Source organism: Arachis hypogaea, chromosome 4, assembly GCF_003086295.3.
Source record: "Arachis hypogaea cultivar Tifrunner chromosome 4, arahy.Tifrunner.gnm2.J5K5, whole genome shotgun sequence".
Classification (NCBI taxonomy): Eukaryota; Viridiplantae; Streptophyta; class Magnoliopsida; order Fabales; family Fabaceae; genus Arachis; species Arachis hypogaea.
Genome location: NC_092039.1, coordinates 66,321,334 through 66,336,351, shown reverse-complemented (window position 1 = coordinate 66,336,351; position 15,018 = coordinate 66,321,334). Strand labels below are relative to the sequence as shown.

The 15,018-nt window shown below is 39.3% G+C and overlaps 1 non-coding gene across 1 annotated transcript; it reads left to right on the top strand.

Moving 5' to 3' along the window:
- The first annotated feature begins 11,055 nt into the window (after positions 1-11,055).
- LOC112799531 (small nucleolar RNA R71) lies at positions 11,056-11,163 on the top strand. Its single transcript, XR_003201106.1, has one exon. It is a non-coding gene; the product is annotated as a small nucleolar RNA R71 (small nucleolar RNA).
- Positions 11,164-15,018: the final 3,855 nt, after the last annotated feature.

The window sequence follows — 15,018 nt, the reverse complement described above, 5'->3', positions numbered from 1 at the left end:
AAAACAAGGAACAAAAATTGCATGAAGTAAAAAGACATAAACGATGGAGGCATATCATGTTTCAAACATGCATCTCCTTATTATAGACATGAAAGAGGAAGTATGAAAGAACTTTGCCACCTTCTAATGATCGTGGCTGCTGCTTTATTCTCCCTTTTTCTTCTTTCTCTTCCCTAGCTTGGAATAATCTCGGATCTCTTCACCAGGACATTTTCTACCCCAAACAGAATCTAAGAGTCCTGAGAGCCCAACTTCTTCCAATCTTTTAAAAGTTGCCTTAGTATAGTGATGAGACCTTGCCTGTTGCTTGGCTACAAATTCAGGGCATTGCTCAAATGGCTTGATCTAAGGATTGAGTGTTGGCAAATTATGGGTCAAGTACTCCAACCTTGCTTGCATGTTTTCATCATTCTCCATTCTTTGCGCATATCTAACTTCTCCCATGGTGTGATGAATATTCTTCCATTGATACAGATTGTGACTATATTCCCCTGCTTTAGCTTGACTAAAATACAACTTATCATATGATTCTTTGAATTCTTTGTATTGCTCTTTTTGTCCTTCAAGAATCTGTGCTTGAAATTCTTGTTGCTGAGTCATCCTTTGTTGTTGCCATCTCTCTTGTTTCTCCTCCATTTGACGCTGCCAAGCTTCTCGTTCCTCTTTATCTTTCAAATATTGCTCTATAAATTCTGGATGGGGCTCTAGATATTTCTCTTGGCCCCCTGATTTTGACCTTGTTGAGCCTGCATGAGTTGCTGAGATAGTTCTTCTATTGATCTTTGTAACTGGCTCATGTCTATGGCATCATGAGCTTGATTTCGTCCTTCCTCTCTTTGTGATCTCCTTTGTCTGGGAGCTACCACCCCTTCTGGATCATCTTCTTCATTTATTCCTTCCATACTCTTCTTAGTGATCCCTTTTCCCTTTTTCACTTTTTCTGTGTCCTCATCTTCAAAGATTACTCCAGCTTTGTCACATAGCCTGAGGATGGTACTTGGATGTCCAAGACCACTTTATTTGCTTGTGCTATTGGCCATCTCTTGAATACTGTCGGCTATGAGTTGTGCGAGGTTGATTTCACCTCCATGTAAGATGCAGTATGTCAAGAGTGCTCGTTTGATTGTGACCCAAGAGGCGTTTCCAGTAGGAAGAATAGATCTCCTCACTATTTCATACCATCCCTTGGCCACAGGAGTAAGATTTATCCTTCTCAAGTGACTTGGAACTCCCTTTGAATCTCTTTCCCAATCTGTATTCTCCACACATAACCCTTGCAAGATCTCATCAGGTTTGTTTTCCATCTGCAATCTGGTTTCATAACTGGGCTCTGCATAAGTTATGGTTCTCAACTTGAGGGCCCTTGTGATGGCAGCTGTGCTAAAACTCACTTCAACTCCTCTGACATAACTTGTGTAAGGGGCACTATCTTTGTTTTCTTTTACAGCATTTGCATAGAACTCCCTGATCATGACTGCACTGATGTCAACAAGAGGAGCACATAAAAGTTCCCACCTTCTTTCTTTAGTGATTTGCCTCATGATGGGGTATTCCCCGTCTCTCAACTCAAGGCCTTTCTCATAGATTACATTCTTTGTCTTCATGAACCTATGATATCTCCCTTCATGGAATTGGGATCTAAATTTGTTTGCATCAAATGATGGAGGTTCGGCTACCATAGGTTCCTTTCCCGGCCTTCTTTTTGAACTTGAGGAGGCCATTGGATTTGAGGTGAGAAGAAAGGAAAAGTGAGAATAGAAGAAGTATGTGTTATGTTTGGGATGAGTTTTGGTTCGGTTCTGTTGTGTGAGATAAGGGAATTATGTTGGTTTTAGGTGTAGAGGGGATTATGGTTTTCATATGAAGGTAACTTGAATGAGTGTGTGAACCGTTTAGTGCTACGGCTATTAATAGGCAGATTCTTCAAGATTTCCAACAAAACTACAATGAATGAAGAAGGAGCTCGTTGGTGCTCATGAAGGGTTGAGATTGAGTTGTTCATCTAAGGGGTTCATGGAATGGACGGTCTACATGCAGTGTTGAGGCTTTGACGAGGATCCTCCTCCCATTGGCTGCATGCATTTAGGCGTTCAATGATGCATGCATGCATGTTCTGCTTCCCAAGGGGCACATCTCCCTAGGCACATGTGACCATTCCTCTCTTAGCTTGTCCTAGCCGTGGCCCCTCCTTGCTTTTGTCTAGATCTACATAAACCAAAATAGCTAGCCTTAGATATTAATATAAACGTTAGCCATTGACTTGTAAAAAAAAATTGTTCTGTTTTGTTTAATTGTTATTTGATTTTTTTGTGATCAATTGTGTCCCTAAATAAAAAATGCTAAAAGTTGGTGAACACCAAACTTATCTCTTGTTGAGGGGACGGCTTATCAATGCAAACCATTCTTCACAATTGATGTATTTTATGATAAAAACTTGATGCATGATCCCTTTCTGTATAGTTTTGATTCCGTAAATAGGGAACTAATCTGTAGAACAATATTACATATGTAGACACCAAACTTAGTGTTTGGTCGTATGCTTTAGCAAGATGACATTTCATATGTTCTAAGAATAGCCCCCTTTCTTTTTGAAAAGCAAAAGTTGAGTGTGCCTTAAGGAACACCAAACTTAAAAGTTTGACTTATGCTCTAAGACACTGTATGCATTTATCAGGCATGAAAGTTCAAAATCATACTCAGAGGAATCATAGCTTATTAAATGAAAGAGAGGACAGAAATCTTAAATCATGGGTTGCCTCCCATGAAGCGCTCTTTTATTGTCACTAGCTTGACATTGAACTCCCTTTAGGGTGGTTGATGTTGGTAATGTCTCAACTTGTCACCTCTTACTGTCAGCTTTCTCTGTGTGCCTTGATGCTCAATTTCCATATGCTCAAGAGAAAGTACTTGGTTGACAGTGTAATAATCTTCTGTTCCCAGCTGTTGATATACTAGTTGCACCTTATCACCATTAGAAAATCCTTCAGTTGGGATTTTCTTGTTCTTCCACCCTTTGTGAGCCTTATTCCTGCTCTTCATCTTTTTCTTTCTTGTTGATCTTTCTTTCTTGACAGTGACTTGGGTTGTGATACCTTACTTCTTGTTTATGACCCCTGCTTCCTTTTGAATTCCTTTTTCTTCTTGCAGCTGCTTGTTTTTCTGTTCTACTGCCTTGTCGGTTGCTTGCTTTGGAAGGAAGTCACCACTTGTTTTGCTTGTTTCTTCATTCCTTTGTAATTCTGGAACGACTTTCAAGGTGATGCTCTCCTCATGCATCCTGAGGGTTAACTCTCCCTGCTCTATATCCACAATGGCTCTAGCAGTGGCCAAAAATGGTCGACCAAGTATTATGGAGTCATTTCCATTTTCTGATGAATCCAGGATCACAAAATCTGCCGGATAGATGAACTTGTCAACCTTAACTAAAAGGTTCTCAATCAATCCTTTAGGATGTACTACTGATTGGTCCACCAGTTCCAAGGACATCTATATTGGTTTCACCTCTTCTATGCCAGGCTTTTTCACTAAGGATGATGGGATTAGATTTATGCTTACTCCTAAGTCACACATCCCCTTTTTGATGAATAGGCTTCCAATAGTGCAGGGTAGGAAGAAGCCTCCAGGATCTTCAACCTTGGGAGGGAGCCCTTTTTTGATTAGTGCACTACATTCTTCACTGAGCATTACAGTCTCCTTCTCATTCCAACTTCTTTTCTTATTGATGAGCTCCTTCAAAAACTTGGCATACAGAGGCATTTGCTCCAATGCCTCAGCTAAAGGTATGTTGATTTCCAGCTTCTTGAAAGTCTCAAGAAATTTGTGGAAATGCTGATCCTTTGTCTCTTTGTGAAATCTCTGTGGATAAGGCAGTGGTGGTGTTGAGCTCTTCTCCACTTGATGTTGTTTTGGATTTGGTTCTTCCTGATCTGCTTTCCTTTCTTTAGATTCTGTGGTTCGTTGTTTTCCTCTGTGAGTTTTTCTTAGTCATTCTTGCTTATCATGTCCTTGTTGATAGCTTCATTATTCTTTGTTGGCTCATTGTCATTATTCTTGGTTGCCCCTTGGTTACCATCCACTGACATTTTTCCACTTCTTAGTTGCACGACCTTGCATTCTTCCTCTGGGTTGGGAATGGTGTCACTTGGTAGTGAGCTTGATGGTTTTTCAACAGAAATCTGTTTGGAGATTTGCCCAATTTGCCTTTCTAAGTTCTTCATGGAAGCTTCTTGGTTCTTTGTTGTCAGTTCTTGGTTCTTCATCATTTTCTCCATGAGCATCTCTAGATTAGTGATCCTTTGAGAGTCTTGTGAGATTGGTTGGTTTTGGGGTGTTGATGGATGATGATAGGTGTTTTGATTTGTTGGGTGGTTATTGGGTGGATAATGGTTAGAGTTGGGGTAATTATTTTGTGGTTTTCTGTATGTATTTTGGTTAGTGTTTGGCTGGGGGTTGTGGTTTGTGCTTTTCCAATTGTTCTGACTTGAGTTTCTTTGCCATGGCTGTTGGTTTTGATTGTGGTTGTCTCCCCATCTGAGGTTGGGATGGTTCTTCCAAGATGGATTATAAGTATCACCATAGACTTCATTTGTTCCAGGATTTTGGTTGTGCATGTACTGGACTTGCTCTTGCTGTTGTTCCTCTTGAGTTTCTTCACTTTGCACCCAAGTAGTTGGTGGTTGGCTTGTGGCACTTACTGATGCAACTTGCAAGCCATCAATCCTTTTGGCCATTTGCTCAAACTGTTGTTGAATCTGCTGCTGCATTATCTTGTTCTGAGCTAGAATTGAATCCACTCCTTCCAACTCCATTACTCCTCTTCTTTGTGATGGTTGGCGTTGTCTTTGATGAGCAAAGAAATATTGGTTATTGGCCACCATATCAATGAGGTTTTGAGCTTCCTCTGTAGTTTTCATGAGTTGCAAAGAGCCTCCAGCTGAATGATCAAGTGCTTCTTGAGCCTTAAGAGTGAGCCCCTCATAGAAGTTCTGCAACTTGTCCCACTCTATGAACATCTCTGGTGGACATTTCCTCAATAGTGCCTTATATCTTTCCCATGCTTCATATAAATTTTCAGCTTCCATTTGAGTGAATGTCTGCTCCTCAGTCTTCAATCTTAGGATTCTTTGAGGGGGATAAAATTTGGCAAGGAACTTGCTTACCAAGTCATCCCAGGTGTTGATGCTTTCTTTTGGAAAGGTCTCTAGCCATTGAGTAGCTTTGTCTCTGAGAGAAAATGGAAAGAGCAACAACTTGTAGCTGTCAGGAGGCACACCATTGGTTTTCACAGTGTCACAGATTCTCAAGAAGGTAGATAAGTGTTGATTTGGGTCCTCCAAAGGCCCTCCTCCAAAAGAACAATTGTTTTGAACCAAAGTGATGAGTTGTGGCTTTAGTTCAAAATTGTTTGCATTGACATTAGGAGTAAGAATGCTACTTCCACAGTGTCTAGCATTTGCAAATGTATATGAAGCCAGGACTCTTCTTTGTTGTTGGTTATTGTTGGCCCCTCCTCCTGGTTGATTGAGATTCGATGGATCTCCTTCCATTTCTTGGAATTCCTCTTCAGATTCTTCCTCTCCAATAACGTTCTTCCCTCTTTCAGCTCTTCTTATTCTTCGAAGAGTTCTTTGGTCAATTTCAGAGAGGACAGGGGAAGATCTTCCTGTACCTGACATACAAACACACAACAATAAACACACAGATCCAGAAAACCAATGAAACTTCAATCTATAGCTAGAATGAAGTTTTAGTTAGTTTAAGCAAAAATTCAAACAGTTAGTGTGTTAGTCAAAATTAAAATAACAGAAAAGAAAAAGTGCTTGATCTAGATCTCCACTTCACTTAATCATTGTCAATCTGTTTCAATCACCGGCAACGGCGCCAAAAACTTGATGTGTGGAAAACGATCCAACACAAAACTCACCGGCAAGTGTACCGGGTCGCATCAAGTAATAATAACTCACATGAGTGAGGTCGATCCCACAGGGATTGAAGGATTGAGCAATTTTAGTTTAGTAGTTGATTTAGTCAAGCGAATTAAGTTTTGGTTGAGTGGGTTGTATTTAACAGAAGCTAAATTTCTTGGAATGTAAAGGGAGAGGGAAGAATTGCAGTAAATTAAAGGACAGGAAAGTAAAATAGACTGAATCTTAAAGGACAAGAAATTAAATGACTGAAACTTAAAGTGCAAGAAATGTAAATTGCAATAACTGAAATGGCAAGAAATGTAAATTGCTTGAATATAAAAAGGATTTGAGGACTGGGATTGCAGAATCTAAACAAAGAGAAATTGAATTGCCACAGTTAATAGAGCAGAAATTGAATTAGAAGCAATTAGAACTCAAACAGTAAAGAAATTAAGTGCAGCAAAGGTTCATAGAAGAACCAAAAGGAAATTGGGATCTCAGGACTCCAGAGACTAGGTAGCAGAGCCTAGATCTCAATTGCCTTCCTAGATCCAAGTTCTCAAAGAGATTGACAAGAAATTGAAGAAGAAGCAGTAAAGGGAATGTAAATTGAACTCAATTATGCAGAAAAATGTTTAAAGAGATTTTGAATGGAGATTGAGACAGAATTTCCTCAATTCTTCACACCCAAAACTCAAAACAAGGAAATTAAAAATGCCCAAGCAAGAACGAGGAAGAAGAGAGATCAATTCTCCTCCCCAATTCTCTGAAATCTCGGTTCAGTCTCTCAAGAAAAGTTGCAAAAATTCAAAGCTCAAAGAAAGTGCAAAATTCAAAAGTCAAGCAAAAAGTCCTAATTACATCAAACTAGCTCCTATTTATACACTTTCTATTCTTGGATCTTGGGATTTGGATGGGCTTTTGATTTGGTGAAGAAATGAATTTTATTGGATTTTTAGTCCAATTTTAGCCCAAAAATAATAGCTTCCAGGAGGCTGCCCTGCCCTTGTGGAGGGCAGGGCAGAAAATCGATGTGTGGTGCGTGCGTGGTGCGGGCATGGTGCGGCTTGGTGCGCAGGATGCTGCCCTGCCCTCGCGGAGGGCAGGGTAGAAAAATTTGGTGCGCCAGATTGGTGCCTTGGTGCTCTTTTGGTGCTGCCGAATGTTGCTTTGGTGCGCCAGATTTGTGTGCTGGCCGTGCCACAACAAAATACTGCCCTGCCCTCGCGGAGGGCAGGGCAGTGTTTCCAACATGAAGTCCCGCATTCGAAACTTGGATGCTACACACGCTACCCATTTTCCTTGGCTTTCTTGGTACCAAAGTGAGGCTTAATTCCTTGCTTCCTCATGGTCCCGTGTTCAACTCTTGTGGCAAGCATTGTAGGCATTTTCCTTTGATTTTCTTCCCTTGGTGAGCCCGATACTGCCCTTGAGGAGGGCAGGGCAACATTTTGTTCTTCTTGATTCCAAGGCACAAATTTGTGCTCTGCCCTTGTAGTGGGCAGGGCAGAGTTGCCTTTCATGCTTTGTTCCCTTATGTTGCCCTCCTAGAGGGCAGTGTGCCCTTGTGGAGGGCAATGCTTGCTTCCCTCCTTCATAAGCCACGCCTTTTTCTCCTTTGGCTACACTTTCTTAGGCCACGCTTTTCTCTTTTATTCTTTTCTTCACCTACAATAAACCAAAACAACCACTCCAAGTATCACTAAATTCACAAGGCTTATAAATTAATTAAAATTCAATTAAAATTATCTCAAAACTCATGAGTTAACATTAATTTCATGGTGGTTGTTTGATTTAAAGAAGTTATGCATTTTCACTCCAAATCACTTACTTAGGATGCAAGAAAGTGCATAAAGACTAATAAAACAAGTGAAATTAGCTTGAAAAATGGGTATATGATGACTTGTCATCAATGACTTCATGAACTTCTACTTCCTCTCCAATCATGATGCTATGGGTCATGATGGCCCGATCCACAGTAACTTCGGATCGGTTGTTAGTGGGGAAGATGGAGCGTTGGATGAACTCCAACCATCCTCTAGCCACAGGCTTAAGGTACAGTCTTCTCAATTGAACCGGCTTGCCTTTTGAGTCTCTTTTCCATTGAGCTCCTTCCACACATATGTCCATAAGGACTTGGTCCAACCTTTGATCAGAGTTGACCCTTCTAGTGTAGGGGCGTGCATCTTCTTGCATCATAGGCAAGTTAAATGCCAACCTTACATTTTCCGGACTGAAATCTAAGCATTTTCCCCGAGCCATTGTAAGATATTTTTTTTGATTCGAGTTCATACTTTGATCATGGTTCCTAGTGATCCATGCATTGGCATAGAACTCTTGAACCATTAACATTCTGACTTGTTGAATGGGGTTGGTCAGAACTTCGCAACCTCTTCTTTGGATCTCATGTCGGATCTCCGGATACTCATTCTTTTTGAGCTTGAAAGGGACCTCAGGGATCACCTTATTTTTGGCCACAACTTCATAGAAGTGGTCTTGATGGACCTTTGAGATGAATCTCTCCTTCTCCCATGACTTGGAGGTGGAAGCTTTTGTCTTTCCATTCCTCTTTCTAGAGGTTTCTCCGGCCTTAGGTGCCATAGATGATTATGAAAAAACAAAAAAGCTATGCTTTTACCACACCAAACTTAGAATGTTGCTCGCCCTCGAGCAAAACAAGAAATAATAGAAGAAGAAGAAAAAAATATAGAGGAGAGGGGAGAGATGTTTATTCGGCCAAGGGGGAGAAGATAGGGTTGTGTTATGTGAGAATGGAGAAGGATGGATGGGTTTATATAGTAGAGGGAGAGTGGTTTGGTTCGGCCATTGAGGGTGGGTATGGGTGGGAAAGAGATTTTGAATTTGAAGGTAGGTGGGGTTTATGGGGAAGAAAGGATGGATGTGATTGGTGAAGAGTGTTATTGGGTTGTGTGAAGAAGAGAGAAGGTAAGTTGAGGTAGGTGGGGATCTTGTGGGGTCCACAGATCCTGAGGTGATCCTGTGGTATCCACAAATCCTGAGGTGTCAAGGATTTATCATCCCTACACCAATTAGGCATGTAAAATGCCCTCTGCCTGCAATCCTGGCGTTTAACGCCAGACTGAAGCTTGTTTCTGGCATTAAACGCCCAAATGTAGCATGTTTCTGGCGTTTAACGCCAGCCTGATGCTTATTGCTGGCATTAAATGCCAGCTTTCCTCAGGGTGCAATTCTGGCATTTAAACGCCAGACTGTTGATTGTTTCTGGCGTTCAACGCCAGATTCATGCTCTGATCTGACGTTGAACGCCAGCCAGATGTTCCTTAATGGCGTTTAAACGCCAGTAAGCTCTTCCTCCAGGGTGTGCTATTTTCTTTGCTGTTTTTTATTCTGTTTTTAATTTTAGTATTTGTTTTGTGACTCCACATGATCATGAACCTAATAAAATATAAAAGAACAATAAAAATATAGATAAATAAAAATTGGGTTGCCTCCCAATAAGCGCTTCTTTAATGTTAATAGCTTGACAATGGGCTCTTATGGAGCCTCACAGATGTTTAGAGCATGATGAGGGCCTCCCAACACCAAACTTAGAGTTTGATTGTGGGGGCTTTGTTTGACTCTGTATTGAGAGAAGCTTTTCGTGCCTCTTTTTCATGTTCACAGAGGGATACCCTAGGGCCTTAAACACAAGGTAGTCCTCATTCAGTTGAAGGACTAATTCTCCTCTGTTAACATCAATCACAGCTCCTGCTGTGGCTAGGAAGGGTCTTCCAAGGATGATACATTCATCCTTCTCCCTCCTAGTGTCTAGGATTATGAAATCAGCAGGGATGTAAAGGCCTTTAACCTTTACTAACACGTCCTCTACCAATCCATAAGCTTTTCTTATTGACTTGTCTGCAATCTCTAATGAGAAAGTGGCAGGTTGTACCTCAAAGATTCCCAGTTTCTCCATTACAGAGAGTGGCATAAGATTTATACCTGACCCCAGATCATACAGAGCCTTTTAGGTCATGGTGCCCATGGTACAGGGTATTAAGAATTTACCAGGATCTTGTTTCTTTTGAGGTAGAGTTTGCTGAACCCATGTATCTAGTTCACTAATGAGCAAGGGAGGTGCATATCCCCAAGTCTCATTACCAAACAACTTGGCATTCAGCTTCATGATAGCTCCTAGATATTGAGCAACTTGCTCTTCAGTTACATCTCCATCCTCTTCAGAGGAAGAATAGTTTTCAGAGCTCATGAATGGCAGAGGGAGGTTTAATGGAATCTCTATGGTCTCTATATGAGCCTCAGATTCCTTTAGTTCCTCAATAGGGAACTCCTTCTTGTCTGGAAGACATCCCATGAGGTCTTCCTCATTGGTATTCACGTCCTCCCCTTCCTCTCTAGGTTTGGCCATTTTAATTATGTCAATGGCCTTGCACTCTCTTTTTGGATTCTCTTCAGTATTGCTTGGGAGAGTGCTAGGAGGAGTTTCAGTGATTTTCTTACTCAGCTGGCCCACTTGTGCCTCCAAATTTCTAATGGAGGTCCTTGTTTCACTCATGAAACTTAAAGTGGCCTTAGACAGATCAGAGACTATATTTGCTAAGCTAAAGGAGTTATGCTCAGAATTCTCTGTCTGTTGCTGAGAAGATGATGGAAAAGGCTTGCTATTGCTGAGCCTATTTCTTCCACCATTATTAAAGCCTTGTTGAGGATTTTGTTGATCCTTCCATGAGAAATTCGGATGATTTTTCCATGAGGAATTATAGGTGTTCCCATAGGGTTCACCCATGCAATTTACCTCTGCCATTGTAGGGTTCTCAGGATCATAAGCTTCTTCTTCAGAAGATGCCTCTTTATTATTGTTGGATGGATTTTGCCATCCATTCAGACTTTGAGAAATCATGTTGACATGATGAGTCAACATTTTTTTCTGAGCCAATATGGCATTCAGAGCATCAATTTCAAGAACTCCCTTCCTCTGAGGTGTCCCATTACTCACAGAATTCCTCTAAGAAGTGTACATGAACTGGTTACTTGCAACCATGTCAATGAGTTCTTGAGCTTCTGCAGGCTTTTTCTTTAGGTGAATGGATCCACCTGCAGAATGGTCCAGTGACATCTTAGAGAACTCAGATAGACTATAATAGAATATATCCAAAATGGTCCACTCCGAAAGCATGTCAGAAGGACACCTTTTGGTCATCTGCTTGTATCTTTCCCAAGCTTCATAGAGGGATTCACCATCTTTTTGTTTGAAGGTCTGAACATCCACTCTAAGCTTGCTCAGCTTTTGAGGAGGAAAGAACTCAGCCAAGAAGTCTGTGACTAGCTTATCCCAAGAGTCCAGGCTATCTTTAGGTTGTGAGTCCAACCATGTTCTAGCTCTGTCTCTTATAGCAAAAGGGAAAAGCATAAGCCTGTAGACTTCAGGATCTACTCCATTAGTCTTAACAGTCTCACAGATCGGCAAGAACTCAGTTAAAAACTGATAGTGATCTTCTGATGGAAGTCCATGAAACTTGCAGTTCTGTTGCATTAGAGCAACTAGTTGAGGTTTCAGCTCAAAATTATTTACTTGAACAGCATGGATTGAGATGCTTCTTCCATCAAATTTGGAAGTAAGTGTAGTATAATCACCAAGCATCCTCCTTTCATTATTATTTTCGGCTGCCATCTCCTCTTCCTTTTCGAAAATTTCTGTAAGGTTGTCTCTGGATTGTTGTAATTTAGCTTCTCTTAGTTTCCTCTTCAGAGTCCTTTCAGGTTCATGATCTGCTTCAATAAGAATATTCTTGTCCTTGCTCCTGCTCATATGAAAAAAAAGGGAACAGAAAATAATAATAGGGATCCTCTTTACCACAATAAAAAGATTCTTTTATGTTAGTAGAAGAAGAAAATAATAGAAGAAGGAGAAGAGGAAAATTTGAACTCAGAGAGGAAGAAGGGGTTCGAATTTTAAGATGAAAAGAAGTGTTAGTAAATGAATAAATAAACAGAAAAAGATGAGAGAGGGAGAAATTCAAAAATAAATTTTGAAAAAGGGTTAGTGATTTTTGAAAATTAGAAAGAGAAAACTAGTTAGGTGGTTTTGAAAAAGATAAGAGATAAACAAAAAATCAATTAGTTAGTTGAAAAAGATTTGAAAATCAATTTTGAAAAGATAAGAAGTTAGAAAAGATATTTTGAAATCAAATTTTTGAAAAAGATATGATTTGAAAAAGATATTTTGAAAAGATATGATTGAAAAAGATATTTTGGAAAATATTTGATTTTTAAAATTAAAATTGATTACTTGACTAACAAGAAAATAAAAGATATGACTCTAGAATTTAAAGATTGAACCTTTCTTAACAAGAAAGTAACAAACTTCAAATTTTTGAATCAATCACATTAATTGTTAGTAAAGTTTTCAAAATTTTGAAATAAAGATAAGAAAAAGATTTTGAAAATAAATTTATAAATTTTAAAAAATAATAAAAAATGAAAAAGATTTTATTTTTGAAAAACATTTTGAAAAGATAAGATTTTTAAGATTGAAAATTTGACATGACTTATAAGAAATAGCTAGGTTTTAAAAAATTTTTGAGTAAGTCAACTCAAATTTTCGGAAATTACGAGTAAAATAAGGAAAAGATATTTTTTTATTTTTGAATTTATAATGATGAGAGTGAAAAACACAAAAATGACTCATAACATGAAAATTATGAATCAAAACACATGATGCATGCAAGAACACTATGAATGTCAAGATGAACACCAAGAACACTTTGAAGATCAAGATGAACATCAAGATTTATTTTTGAAAACTTTCAAGAAAAGAAAAACATGCAAGACACCAAACATAGAAATCCTTAATGCTTAGACACTATGAATGTAAAAATGCATATGAGAAACAACAAAAAACACAAACAAGAAAATATCAAGATCAAACAAGAAGACTTACCAAGAACAACTTGAAGATCATGAAGAACACCATGCATGAGTTTTCGAAAAATGCACAAATTTTTAAAGACATGCAATTGACACCAAACTTAAAAATTGAAACTAGACTCAAATAAGAAACACAAAATATTTTTGGTTTTTATGATTTTATTAATTTTTTTGTTTTTTTAAATTAAATAATTTTTTGAAAAACAAAAACAAAGAAAATTTTTTGAAAATTTTTTGAAAACTTTTTGAAAAGAAAATTACCTAATCTGAGCAACAAGATGAATCGTCAGTTGTCCAAACTCGAACAATCCCGGGCAACGGTGCCAAAAACTTTGTCCACGAAATTGTGATTATCAACAATGGCGCCAAAAACTTGGTAGCGCTCTCAAACGTGAATCACACTTTGTCATAACTTTGCACAACTAATCAGCAAGTGCACTGGGTCATCCAAGTAATAAACCTTACGTGAGTAAGGGTCGATCCCATGGAGATTGTTGGTATGAAGCAAGCTAGGGTCATCTTGTAAATCTCAGTTAGGCGAATTCAAATGGTTATAAAGGTTTCGAAATTAATAATAAATAAAACATAGAATAAGATAGAGATACTTATGTAAATCATTGGTAGGAATTTCGGATAAGTGTATGGAGATGTTGTGCTCCTTCTGAATCTCTGCTTTCCTGCTGCTTTCATCCAATCCTTCTTACTCCTTTCCATGGCAAGCTGTATGTAGGGCATCACCATTGTCAATGGCTACTTCCCATCCTCTCAGTGAAAATGGTCCAATGCTCTTATTAAAGCATGGCTAATCATCTGTCGGTTCTCGATCATGTCGGAATAGAATCCATTGATTCTTTTGCGTCTGTCACTATGCCCAACAATCGCAAGTTTGAAGTTCATCACAATCATTCAATCCTTGAATCCTATTTGGAATACCACAGACAAGGTTTAGACTTTCTGAATTCTCAAGAATGGCCACCAATAATTCTAGTTTATACCACGAATATCCTGATTAAGGAATCCAAGAGATACACGCCCGTTCTAAGGTAGAATGGAAGTGGTTGTCAGGTCAGTCACGCATTCATAGGTGAGAATGATGATAAGTGTCACAGATCATCACATTCATCATGTTGAAGTGCAACGAATATCTTAGAACAAGAATAAGCTGAATCGAATAGAAAATAGTAGTAATTGCATTAAAACTCGAGGTACAGCAGAGCTCCACACCCTTAATCTTTCGCGTGGGATGAGTGTTGTACAATTGACGCGTTCGCGTCAGGGACGCGAACGCGTGGGCTATTTTGTGCTAAATGCACACCAGCCGCACGATTCCAACCCAACTTTCTGGGCGTTGGATCTTTACGCCGATTTTCATTCCACGCCCACGCGTGGCCTACGCGCTCTTGTGGGGTGATTTTTTTATGCAGTATGCAGAATGCAAAATGCAATGAATGTCATGCAAAAATTCCAGGTTCAATCAAAATTTAAAAACAGACTAAACTGAAAAATGAACGATCATACCATGGTGGGTTGTCTCCCACCTAGCACTTTTAGTTAAAGTCCTTAAGTTAGACGTTTGATGAGCTTTCTGTTATAATGGCTTGTGCTTAAATTCATCTAGAAATCTCCACCAATGTTTGGAATGCCAGCAGCCTTCGGGGTCCCAAACAAGGTACGTAAAGCCCTTAGGTGATTTCAAACAGGCTTCAAGGCTCTCGGGGTGTTGAATGTTAGAATAGATTCCAGGATCCCATACTTTACTTTTGCACCCGTGTTTGTCTTGATCTACATTTTTCTAGCCAGGTGGTGAGTAATCTGAATTCTCACTGTAGTGACCAAACAGCTTCCGAGATCCTTTCAATTGAGCTTGACACCAATCCTTACACGTCAAATTGAAGTGCGAAACTTCATTGAATCTTGCATACCAGCTCTGAGTGCGAGTCATTTCCCTTTTACTTTTATAGCCACAAAGAGCTATAAGCTGGCCATCTGTTTCAAGTAAACCATATTCAAGTGGAAAAGTAAAGATAAACTAAGGATTATACCCACTTGAAGTTTGTATTGGATAGTAATGGCCTTGGGATAGGTGTGTCCAGCGGTTTTGCAACCTCTACTCTCTTGTGGTCTTTTGTGAATTCCTCCACCTCTTTACAAACTTCTTCAATTTCAACCATGTCTTGATCAAGGTCCTCGATTTCTTCTTCATCAT